We start from the raw sequence: 11475 nt of genomic DNA on the forward strand, positions 1-11475 counted from the left end.
CAATGGATCACAGGAGCGCAGCATGGTTGTCGAGCGTGAAACCTAGCCGTGCCATGCACATGATTAGCAGCAGCAGGGCTGCATGATTTTGAGGTCAGACGAGTTCAACGGCCTGGATGACCACGTGTTCCTGCAGCGTGTGTAAGAGATAGAGGGAAAGGAGCCAGAGTTATGGCCAGTGTTCGATGTTTATGTTGTCACCAGGCCAGTAAAGCATCTTGCGTTGACATCAATTGAATAAATAATGTTGATCAAAACAGGACAATCTTTAATCATGTCACATCAAAGGTTCAGCGTGTTTTGATATTCTGTATTAGGGCTGACCATATGCCCTCTTTGTCCCAGACATGTCCCCTTTTTGGGATTTCTTATTTATGTAAAATGTTTCACAGAGTTTCACATCAGTTTCTGATGTTACAGCCTTAAACACATCTTTTTAAGCCCCGCCTTCTTCCTGCCACACTCAGTCATGCAGCCATTGGACAAACTGCTTCCCACCACAGCCAATTGACCACCAAATCCTGTGGTTTGGTCTCGGTGGAACAAAGTAGACCAAATATTCTGTAAGGTCAAAAAGCTCTGAGTTTCAGATCAATCAACAAATCAGTCACACACACACACACACACACACACACACACACACACACACAGTTATAGCCTGCCAGACACACCAGAAGGACTGAAGAGTGTCTAGTAAAACTATATATATTTAGTTATTTATTGACTGATTGATTGATTGATTGATATTGAAATTATTATTTTAAATATAATTTATTTATTATTTATTTATTTATGTGATTATTTATTTATTTATTTATTTATTTATTTATTTGAACAAATATGACACATGACATCCTGGACCTTGAAAGCCTAGAAATTTAGATATAGATCTAAATATAGATATTCAGTCACGGACAAAACTGCTGAGAATGTTTCCATTTTTTAAACCCCGAAATTTGCAGAGGGCATAAAACATAAACACCACACACACACACACACACACACACACACACACACACACACACACACACACACACACACACACTGCAGCAAAAGTGCAGCATCTGATATCATTACACTCACCATAACTGTGTATCTCTTACTAGTGTAAAAAGAGTTTTCCTAAAAATTATGGGAACCCTGCGTTCGGTGAGTGAGAGGAGATGGGTTGGTCATATTAGGGCTATTTATTAGCTTTGCTAAATGAGTGAACCACAAGTACCCACCCTACTAACCACGGCAGACACGTGTGTGTGTGTGTGTGTGTGTGTCCAGTGTCCAAAATAGGATCAACCAGCATTATTTCAATAAGTACCATATAACAATCACAAGACTTCCACATTATACTGTCCTAGCACACACACACACACACACACACACACATACAAATACAGAGAGTGAGAAACAGAGAGAGAGAGAGAGATAAAAGCACACGCAGTGTCCTCACAGAGGCGACCGCTGCCGGGCTGGCTGAGGTACACAGCAGGCTTGTGGGAAGGATAGGGTACAGTTAGCTGTCCATGTCCAGCCCCAGGGCTCTATATGAGGACAAACAGGGACACAGAGGGTTATCGGGACAGGGCCGGGGGAAAAGGGGTAAGAACATGTCTGTCAGAGCAGCTCTGACTGACTGACGCATAAGCCCTAAAGACATACGCCACTCTGCATAAAACATAAACACCACACTCCAGACACACACACACACACACACACACACACACACACACACACACACACTGCAGCAAAAGTGCTGCATCTGATATCATTACACTCACCACAACTGTGTGTCTCTTACTAGTGTAAAAAAGCATCAGTGAATCATCATGCATGGATCTAAAGGGGGGGGGGGGGGGGGCAAGTCTATCAATTTTGGAGTGTTCCAACTATTGATTATAAAATGGATGTTACGCTTCTAAAATCTGATTGGCTGATCGTAGGGTTGTGAAATAATCGATATACAGGCCGTGTCCATCACACAGCAATCAAATTCCGAGGTGTGAAGCAGCCAAAACGCTAACCGGCAAAGTAAAGAGGTTAAAGAAGGCCTGTGCATGAATATTAACCAAGGCTGCGGCTGGTCCGCCACCACGGCCGGGTTTGGAGCCTCTGAGTGAATATTCACTGCAGCTTTCTTCTCCGAGTTGGACATTCACAATGTATGGCCCCAGGAAACAGAGAGGGCTGGAAAGAGCATCAATCCTGCTTTGAAATTCTGGTCTGAAGTGCCAGTTCGGCATTTGTGGGAGCCAATTTCCATGTTTGTTTCCATTAAACAGTGGGATTTTGTCTTCAGGCACTTTTGGAAAACTGTATATACCCCTCTAGAATTAACATACATCCAGCAAAAAGAGGCTAAATGCAGCATCTACTTCAGGAAAATATGGAAGTAAATACAGAGGCAAAAAAGGCCTAAAGTTAACACTAGCTGATAGGATGAAGCACCACTCGGAGAAGGGACAACCAGAGGAAGCGCTGCTACAGCTACACAACAGCTGAGGGGAGAGAGCCAGTGATGCAGGCGGGTGCTAGCCAGGTGCTCGGCTAAAAGCTAACCCATTGCTCAAGCAGACCCAACCACACTCTCTTCAGTTGGCAAACCACACATAGTGCAGACTGGACACAAAGGAGACTAAGGAGAACATTACAAAGGGTCTTAAAACAATGTTAGCCTATGCTATGCTATGCTATGTGACGACTGTGGCCCGTCACTGTGGCGTAAGCCAGCCAATGAAAGCAGAGCGTATCTCACAAACCCACAATAAAAAGGAAAAGCTGTAGTCTTCTATGTGGCGAAAAATAACAGGGTTGTAAATAGACTTGGAAAAGCATATTTAAGCATTTTAACCCCAATCAAAGTCACATGTGGACTATTTATACATCAAGTAGCAGCTTAGGCAGCTTAAAATACTCAATACATGAATTCTAGGCCACCTTAAAGACTGTGGTTCCTGAATGTCTCAGCTGCTTCAGTGCACCTCCACGTTTTAGCCTCAAGTTATATTAAACTCTGGCTGAATAATGGGAATTAGCATCATCACCATGGTGGTAATTTGATTACAACTTCATTTCTCGGGAGAGGAATCATTTATAGTGATTGTTATTATTAATAAATGATTGAAAGTTTGTGTATTTAATGAATTGTGGTGTTGCTGCTGTTTTATAAAACATTAAGCTGCTTGAGGCCATACATTACAGTGATGTTACCAAGAGGAACAGTAACCTTACTTACCCTTATTGCTTTATTATGACCGTTGTTATAATAATAATAATCAGTAAAAATATGAGCTCATATTTGTATAGGTTTTGTGGGCTTTGTCAAATGCAAGGATTACAAAAAGGCTCACAGTAGCTTTATAATAATATTTTACTACTGCAGTTATTAAATAATAAAAAAATAATAATGCTGATTCATTTGATCATAGAAGAATTCATAATTCAGAACTGAAACCCTTCATAATCATCACGCTTTTGAATCACAGTGAGGTCACGTAACCTTTACACCCCTAGCAATGGTGTGCACACTCTCACACTCGCACTCTCACAGCACTGCAGCTACGCTAGAAGCCCTGAGCTCGTACGCCACCAAAACACACCGAGATGAAAAGCTAACAAACAGCGCAGTGGGACGAGCCGACCCTGTATGAGCGTATTCACGACGCAGCGAGGATCAATCACTTAACGTACACACGCTTTACACATGCTCTCCCAGCATCAAAGATGGCATGAACTCCTCCACCATCACATCGCATCATCCAGGGGTATGTCGCAGCAGCTCGGGCCGCCCGAGGACTCCTTCACAAACAGAGCGGCACTGTAAATAAAGTCACTTTAGATTTCATTAACTCTCTGCAGGGCTCAAAAGCTCTTGATTTCGCCAACAACAAAAAAAACCTGCTCTCCACGTTGATTGCCACACTTCTAGCTGGGGTTTGGAGCTTGCTGGTGTAGATTTTCCTGAGTGTGATATTCTCTCCTTGTCCTCCTCCTCCTCCTCCTCTTCCACCTCCTGCGTCTGGCCGGCCCCAGGCTCTTTCCACCAACTGCTCATCCAATTGAAACCTCAATATGTAACCGTTCCCAATTAGCTCCTTCATGAGCCCATGCCTCCACCGCACTGCCTGCTCCATTAGAGTCCTGAGACGCATCCAAAACAGCGCATCCACACCGTTTCAAACCCATAAATCAGCAGGGGCGCTGGAAAAGAGGACATTAAGGTTAGGGGTGGCTGGCTGTAGTAATGAATAAAAGAGGAAACTGCCATATTGTTGTTCTGTTAAATTAGCCTGTATCTGCTTTCATACCTGGAGGCCAGTTTGCAAGGTCGTCATGAGTCAGCATCATATCAGCTCACATTAAAGCAACATTATGTAGCTTTTTTTACCTTAAAATAGCAGCTTCAAAATCATTGTGGTGCTCCACTGACTTAATGGGAAGGATAGCAGCTCAATCGGTGCTACTCCAGGCCCGGCATACTTAGGAGGCCTGCGTAAGGCTGGGTAACCCGAGTCATATTCTTGTAAGATCCTGTAATATCACTCTACCGCCTCAGTCGGCTCTGTTTCTCTCAGCTTGTCCAGAAATGCTGTGTAGAAATCCGTCTTTAGTAGTGGCTCAAAGCAGAAATTCCACTTCCAGACTTTAGGGGGAGCCCATGAGCAAAAAACAAATACCCATTCTCACCTGAGGTACATAGACTTATGCTGTAAAACCTGGCTAGTGCGCCCCCAAGTGCTTGAAATTTACTCCGTGCACAGTTGGTGAGTAAACTGTGGGGTTTTTACCCTAGTATACAACAGTGGGCGGCGTCCTTCCACATGCTAACACTCCCACTGGTCAAGCAGAAAGGTTTCTGATTGGCTGCTTTCTACCCTGCCTACTCAGTCTAACTACATAGAGCCAAGCTTTCCTGATATTCCGGACTGAGACGTAGGAGTAGAGGGTTAAAGCGCTACGGCACACAAGAGTTAACATGGCTGAGAAATTCATGTCTCGCTCGCCGTCGCTCTGATCCTGAGCAATTTGTTTCAGAAACGAGATGCAATTGGAGTATTGATCAGCAGGACTTGCTCACCCTGGTATTAAAGTGGGCCAGCCAGGGAGATTACAGCGCACTCTGCACTGATGGAAAAATGGGACAAGGCCACTGAAACCAGGGCCCAAGAGAAGCCCCGGGGCAACCAAACACTATTAAAAAAATAAAACCGAGAAAAGCATTCAGCCCTACATTTAAAAAACAAGTAAAAAACAATGTGCTCTAAAACAATCATGAAAAGAAAGGCTGTGATACAGCTGCAGGTCCCAAGACTCACTAGCACTGTTTTTTGACATTGCTGGAATTCTGTCAAATGACCTGTAATCAAATCTTTTTACATTCCTTTACCTGTAAAGCTGCTGGTGTTTTGGAGATCTAAGGGTTTTTGTATAACATCAATGATATGTGCCTTACATGAATCATCTTTCTAGAACATTAATAAAGTGGAATCTATAGTAACACACTGGCCATGGGCTAATACTTAAGACCCAACGTGATCTCATATAGAAACGTCCATATAGATCAATTGTTTCAGTCTAGTCAGTGGTAGCGCTGTTGAGCAAAATACTCACACTCATACAACCATTCAAATACTCAAAAAAGGACTGAAAAAAAAACTGGGAGAAAATCATCCTGATTATAGAAGAGAAAGAATGAACTGAAATGCGTAAAGGCTTCTTATTTCACTATGGTTTGGGCAAGTTGTTGGTGTAGATTAAGGTGTAGATTAAGGTTAGGTGTAGGTTAAGGTTAGGTTTAGGTGTTGGTGTAGATTAAGGTTTGGTGTAGGTGTAGATTGAGGTGTAGGTTTGGTGTAGGTTAAGATCAAGTGTAGATGTAGATTGGGTTTATGTTAAGATTAGGTTTAGGTATAGATTAAGGTGTAAACTGAGGTGTAGGTTAAGATTAGGTTTAGGTGTAGATTAAGGTGTAAACTGAGGTGTAGGTTAAGATTAGGTGTAGGTTAGGATTGGGTGTAGATTAAGGTGTAAATTAAGATTAGGTGTAGATTGAGGTGTAGATTAAGATTAGGTGTAGGTGTTGGTGTAGATTAAGGTGTAGGTTAAGATTAGGTGCAGGTTAAGATTGGGTGTAGATTAAGGTGTAAATTAAGATTAGGTGTAGATTGAGGTGTAGGTTAAGATTAGGTGTAGGTTAAGATTAGGTTTAGGTGTAGATTAAGGTGTAAACTGAGGTGTAGGTTAAGATTAGGTTTAGGTGTAGATTGAGGTGTAGGTTAAGATTAGGTGTAGGTTAGGATTGGGTGTAGATTAAGGTGTAAATTAAGATTAGGTGTAGATTGAGGTGTAGATTAAGATTAGGTGTAGGTGTAGATTAAGGTGTAGGTTAAGATTAGGTGCAGGTTAAGATTGGGTGTAGATTAAGGTGTAAATTAAGATTAGGTGTAGATTGAGGTGTAGGTTAAGATTAGGTGTAGGTTAAGATTAGGTTTAGGTGTAGATTAAGGTGTAAACTGAGGTGTAGGTTAAGATTAGGTTTAGGTGTAGATTGAGGTGTAGGTTAAGATTAGGTGTAGGTTAAGATTGGGTGTATATTAAGGTGTAAATTAAGATTATGTGTAGATTGAGGTGTAGATTAAGATTAGGTGTTGGTGTTGGTGTAGATTAAGGTGTAGGTTAAGATTAGGTTTAGGTGTAGATTAAGGTGTAAATTAAGATTAGGTGTAGATTTAGGTGTAGGTTAAGATTAGGTGTAGGTTAAAGTTAGGTGTAGGTTAAGATTAGGTTTAGGTGTAGATTAAGATGCAGGTTAAGATTAGGATTAGGTTAAGATTAGGTTTAGGTGTAGATTAAGGTGTAAATTAAGATTAGGTGTAGATTGAGGTGTAGATTAAGATTAGGTGCAGGTGTTGGTGTAGATTAAGGTGTAGGTTAAGATTAGGTTTAGGTGTAGATTAAAGTGTAAAATAAGATTCGGTGTAGATTGAGGTGTAGGTTAAGATTAGGTGTAGGTTAAGGTGTAGGTGTAGGTAAAGGTTAGGTGTAGATGGTTGTGTTTGGTTATAGTAACGCTGGGTTTGACGAGTTGACTGTAGGAGGAGTGTCCTGTAGTCTTTTAGAAATCTAAAAATGAACAAAAATGGAGATACATGGTTTTCAGTGGACAGCTGGGGAGTGTGCAATTCCTCAATGTTATTGATTTTGAGGTTAAAAGGTCATGGCATGTTTTTTCTCAGAAGGACGGTCTGTCCTCATTGTAGGTTTGATCGTTTCTATGCTTCATGCGGCATAATCTGTATTCAAATCTGTATCACAATATGTATTCAAATCTATAACACAATCTGTATTAAAATCTGTATTAAAACCTCTATTAAAATCTGTATTCAATTCTGTATTAAAATCTGTATTACAATCTGTATTAAAATTTGTATTACAATTTGTATTACAATTTGTATTACAATATGTATTACAATATGTATTAAAATTTTTATTAAAATCTGTATTACAATATGTATTACAATATGTATTACAATCTGTATTAAAATCTGTATTAAAATCTGTATTACAATATGTATTAAAATCTGTATTAAAATCTGTATTACAATATGTATTAAAATCTGTATTACAATCTGTATTACAATCTGTATTACAATCTGTATTAAAATCTGTATTAAAATCTGTATTAAAATCCGTATTACAATCTGTATTACAATCTGTATTAAAATCCATATTACAATCTGTATTATATTATTACCCAGTTTTGGGGTTAACGCGGCTTTGGTAACAGAGCCGTGATGACAAAGGTTCGATTCTGTCATCTGTGAACCATAATCTCCTTATATTTCATCAAATCAAAGAAAGTATTTTGGAATCTAATACAGTCCAGAAACATCACAGATCCACCACCAATCCTCATAGTAGGAATTAGGCTCTTTCCTGTTGTGTTCTGACCCTCACAGTATACTGTCAGCTCCAACATGCCTACCTTCATTCACTGATGACAGCAGAGGCTTTCCTGGGCGCTTGGTAACTCCAGAACGTAACCAACTCATGCCAGCTTTGTCTCAACTACACTGTGTGCAGAATTATTAGGCAAATGAGTGTTTTGATCACATCATCCTTTTTATACATGTTGTCCTACTCCAAGCTCTATAGGCTTGAAAGCCAACTACCAATCAGGTAAATCAGGTGATGTGCATCTCTGTAATGAGAAGGGGTGTGGTCTAATGACATCAACACCCTATATAAGGTGTGCTGAATTATTAGGCAACTTCCTTTCCTTTGGCAAAATGGGTCAGAAGAGAGATTTGACGGACTCTGAAAAGTCAAAAATTGTGAGATGTCTTGCAGAGGGATGCAGGGATGCAGTCTTGAAATTGCCAAACTTTTGAAGCGTGATCACAGAACAATTAAGTGTTTCATGGCAATTAGCCAACAGGGTCGCAAGAAACATGTGGGAAAAAAAAGGTGCAAAATAACTGCCCATGAACTGAGGAAAATCAAGCGTGAAGCTGCCAAGATGCCATTTGTCCCCAGTTTTGCCATATTTCAGAGCTGCAACATTACTGGAGCATCAAAAAGCACAAGGTGTGCGATACTCAGGGACATGGCCAAGGTAAGGAAGGCTGAAAAACGACCACCTTTAAACAAGAAACATAAGATGAAACGTCCAGACTGGGCCAAGAAATATCTTAAGACTGATTTTTCAGGTTTTATGGACTGATGAAATGCGAGTGATGGGCCAGATGGATGGGCCCGAGGCTGGATCAGTAAAGGGCAGAGAGCTCCACTCCACAGACGCCAGCAAGGTGGAGGTGGGGTACTGGTATGGGCTGGTATCATCAAAGATGAACTTGTGGGACCTTTTCGGGTTGAGGATGGAGTGAAGCTCAACTCCCAGACCTACTGCCAGTTTCTGGAAGACACCTTCTTCAAGCAGTGGTACAGAAAGAAGTCGGTATCGTTCAAGAAAACCAGGATTTTCATGCAGGACAATGCTCCATCACATGCATCCAAATACTCCACAGCATGGCTGGCCAGTAAGGGTCTAAAAGAAGAGAAAATGATGACATGGCCCCCTTGTTCACCTGATCTGAACCCCATAGAGAACCTGTGGTCCCTCATGAAATGTGAGATCTACAGGGAGGGAAAACAGTACACCTCTCTGAACAGTGTCTGGGAGGCTGTGGTGTCTGCTGCACGCAATGCTGATCGTAAACAGATCAAGCAACTGACAGAATCTCTGGATGGAAGGCTTTTGAGTGTCATGGTAAAGAAAGGTGGCTATATTGGTCACTGATTTGTTTGTGGTTTTGTTTTTTATATGTTTATTTCTAAATTTTGTGTTATATTGGTTTACCTGGTGAAAATAAACAAGTGAGATGGGTATATATTTGTTTTTAATTAAGTTGCCTAATAATTCTGCACAGTAATGGTTACCTGCACAAACAGATATCCTCCTAAGATAGCCAAATTAAAAAAAAAAAAACACTCCAACTTCCAACAATATTAAGCTTTGATATTTATGAGTCTTTTGGGTTGATTGAGAACATTGTTGTTCAATAATAAAAAAATCCTCTCAAATACAACTTGATATGTAATCTAACTTACAACTTAATATGTATCTAATAATTCTGCACACACTGTATTGTTCTTGGAGAAGAATTTGCTCTGAGACTAAACATCCTCCTGTATCATCAAAGTTTCCACAGTTTCAGCAGTCTCAAACTTCTCGTCCTGAAGGTGGAGACATGAAGGGTATGCTCGGGTCTGAAGCAATGCTCTATAACCATGCCCTGATTTAAGGCCAACAACCTTTTCTGTCAGCTGATTTGTGTTTTCTCTGATCTTTTCAAGCTGATAGATCACAGTCACGTCACCTCACCCCAGTGAAACAAGATATCATAGAAGAGCACTTAACAGTTCCCAAAACTCTGCTGTGCTTTAAATGGTGTAATAATGGATGGGGATATGGATTAGATTAGATTTGTATATTTTCTAAGTGTGCTAATAAAGGTGGCAATAACTTTAGAGTAAGGTTAGATTTCTCTAAAATCTCTAAACCCTAAACTAAAACTGCTCGAAGACTGAGTAGAAATGATTTGCAGATTAGAAATGATCAATCCAGATCGATTAGAACTCCAACCCTTTAGAGATAGAGGGCTTTCAGTTCAGACCATCAATATCAAAATGTAAGGAAATCCCCCACCTCTGCAATTATGCTCATTTCTGCTGGTCCCCTATATGGAATTCTAGTAGTATGCTAGCGCCAAGCTAACACCATTCTAGACTAAACATGTCTAGATTAGACATGATTAGACATGGGGTGTGGCTAACTGTGTACTAATTAGTAATACTAACTACTTTTAGAGTATGTACCCTGCTGGTCAGCTCAAGCTGGTCATGCTGGTTAAGCTGGTTGATCAGCTTAGCTTAGCTTTTTATGTTTGAGCTTGATAATTAGGCCGGTCTACAAGCATGACCAAGCTAAACAACCAGTAGGTACAACCAAGCTTGACTATGCTGGTTGACCATCTCAACAAGCGTGATTAGCATAACCAGCAAGACCATTCTGGTCGACTAGCATGACCAAGCATCACCAAGCTGGTTGAACAGCGCAACCAGCACGACCAGGCATGACCAAAATCAGATGTGACCTACACTCTGCTGTTCAAGAGCTGGTTAACCAGCTAGCATATCAGTATAGGATATGTTTTTGCCTAGATGACCCGCTTTCCAACCATCCTGACCATCAAACACCAGCTTAGACCATCCGAACCTGGCTAAAAGGGTCGCTGACTCGAATCCCGGGTCATGCTGCTTGCCATCAGCAGTCGGAGTCCAAGAGAGCACAACTGGCCTCGCTGTCTTAGGGGTGGGCTGATGGTACCTTCTCTCCACATCAGTTCCAGCATGATGTCAGTCAGCACAGGCGACGGGTAGCTGTCGTATCAGACCCGGTGAGCCGAGCTTTCCTCCGAGACACTCTGGCTACCTAGAAAGTGTCTGGCTTCACATGTGTCAGAGAAGACATGTGCTAGTCTTTGACTTTCTAGTGTTGGGGGCGTTGACAGTGATAGGGGGAGTTCACATGAACAGGGATTGGCAGAAAATGGGTAAAATTAGAAATAAATTAATATTATATAAACCACCCACCTCTGCAATTATGCTTATTTCTGCTAGTCCCCTATATGGAAGTCTAAAACTAAACAACCAGTAGGAACAACCAAGCTTGGCTATGCTGGTTGACCAGCATGCCCAGCATGGTTGTCTTTGACTTTGTAGTTTTGGATTGGTAAAAATGGGTAAAATTAGAAATAAATTAATATTAAAGAATATCCCCCACCTCTTCCATTATGCTAACTTCTTCTAGTCCTCTATATGGAATTCTAGTAGTATGCCAAACATGTCGAGAATGGTGTTCTAGATGTAAGCTATTGTAAGCTGGCTGGTCAGTTTAGTTCTTGACCAGCATAGTGTATG

This window comes from Salminus brasiliensis, chromosome 13 (genome assembly GCF_030463535.1).
Source record: "Salminus brasiliensis chromosome 13, fSalBra1.hap2, whole genome shotgun sequence".
Taxonomy (NCBI): domain Eukaryota; kingdom Metazoa; phylum Chordata; class Actinopteri; order Characiformes; family Bryconidae; genus Salminus; species Salminus brasiliensis.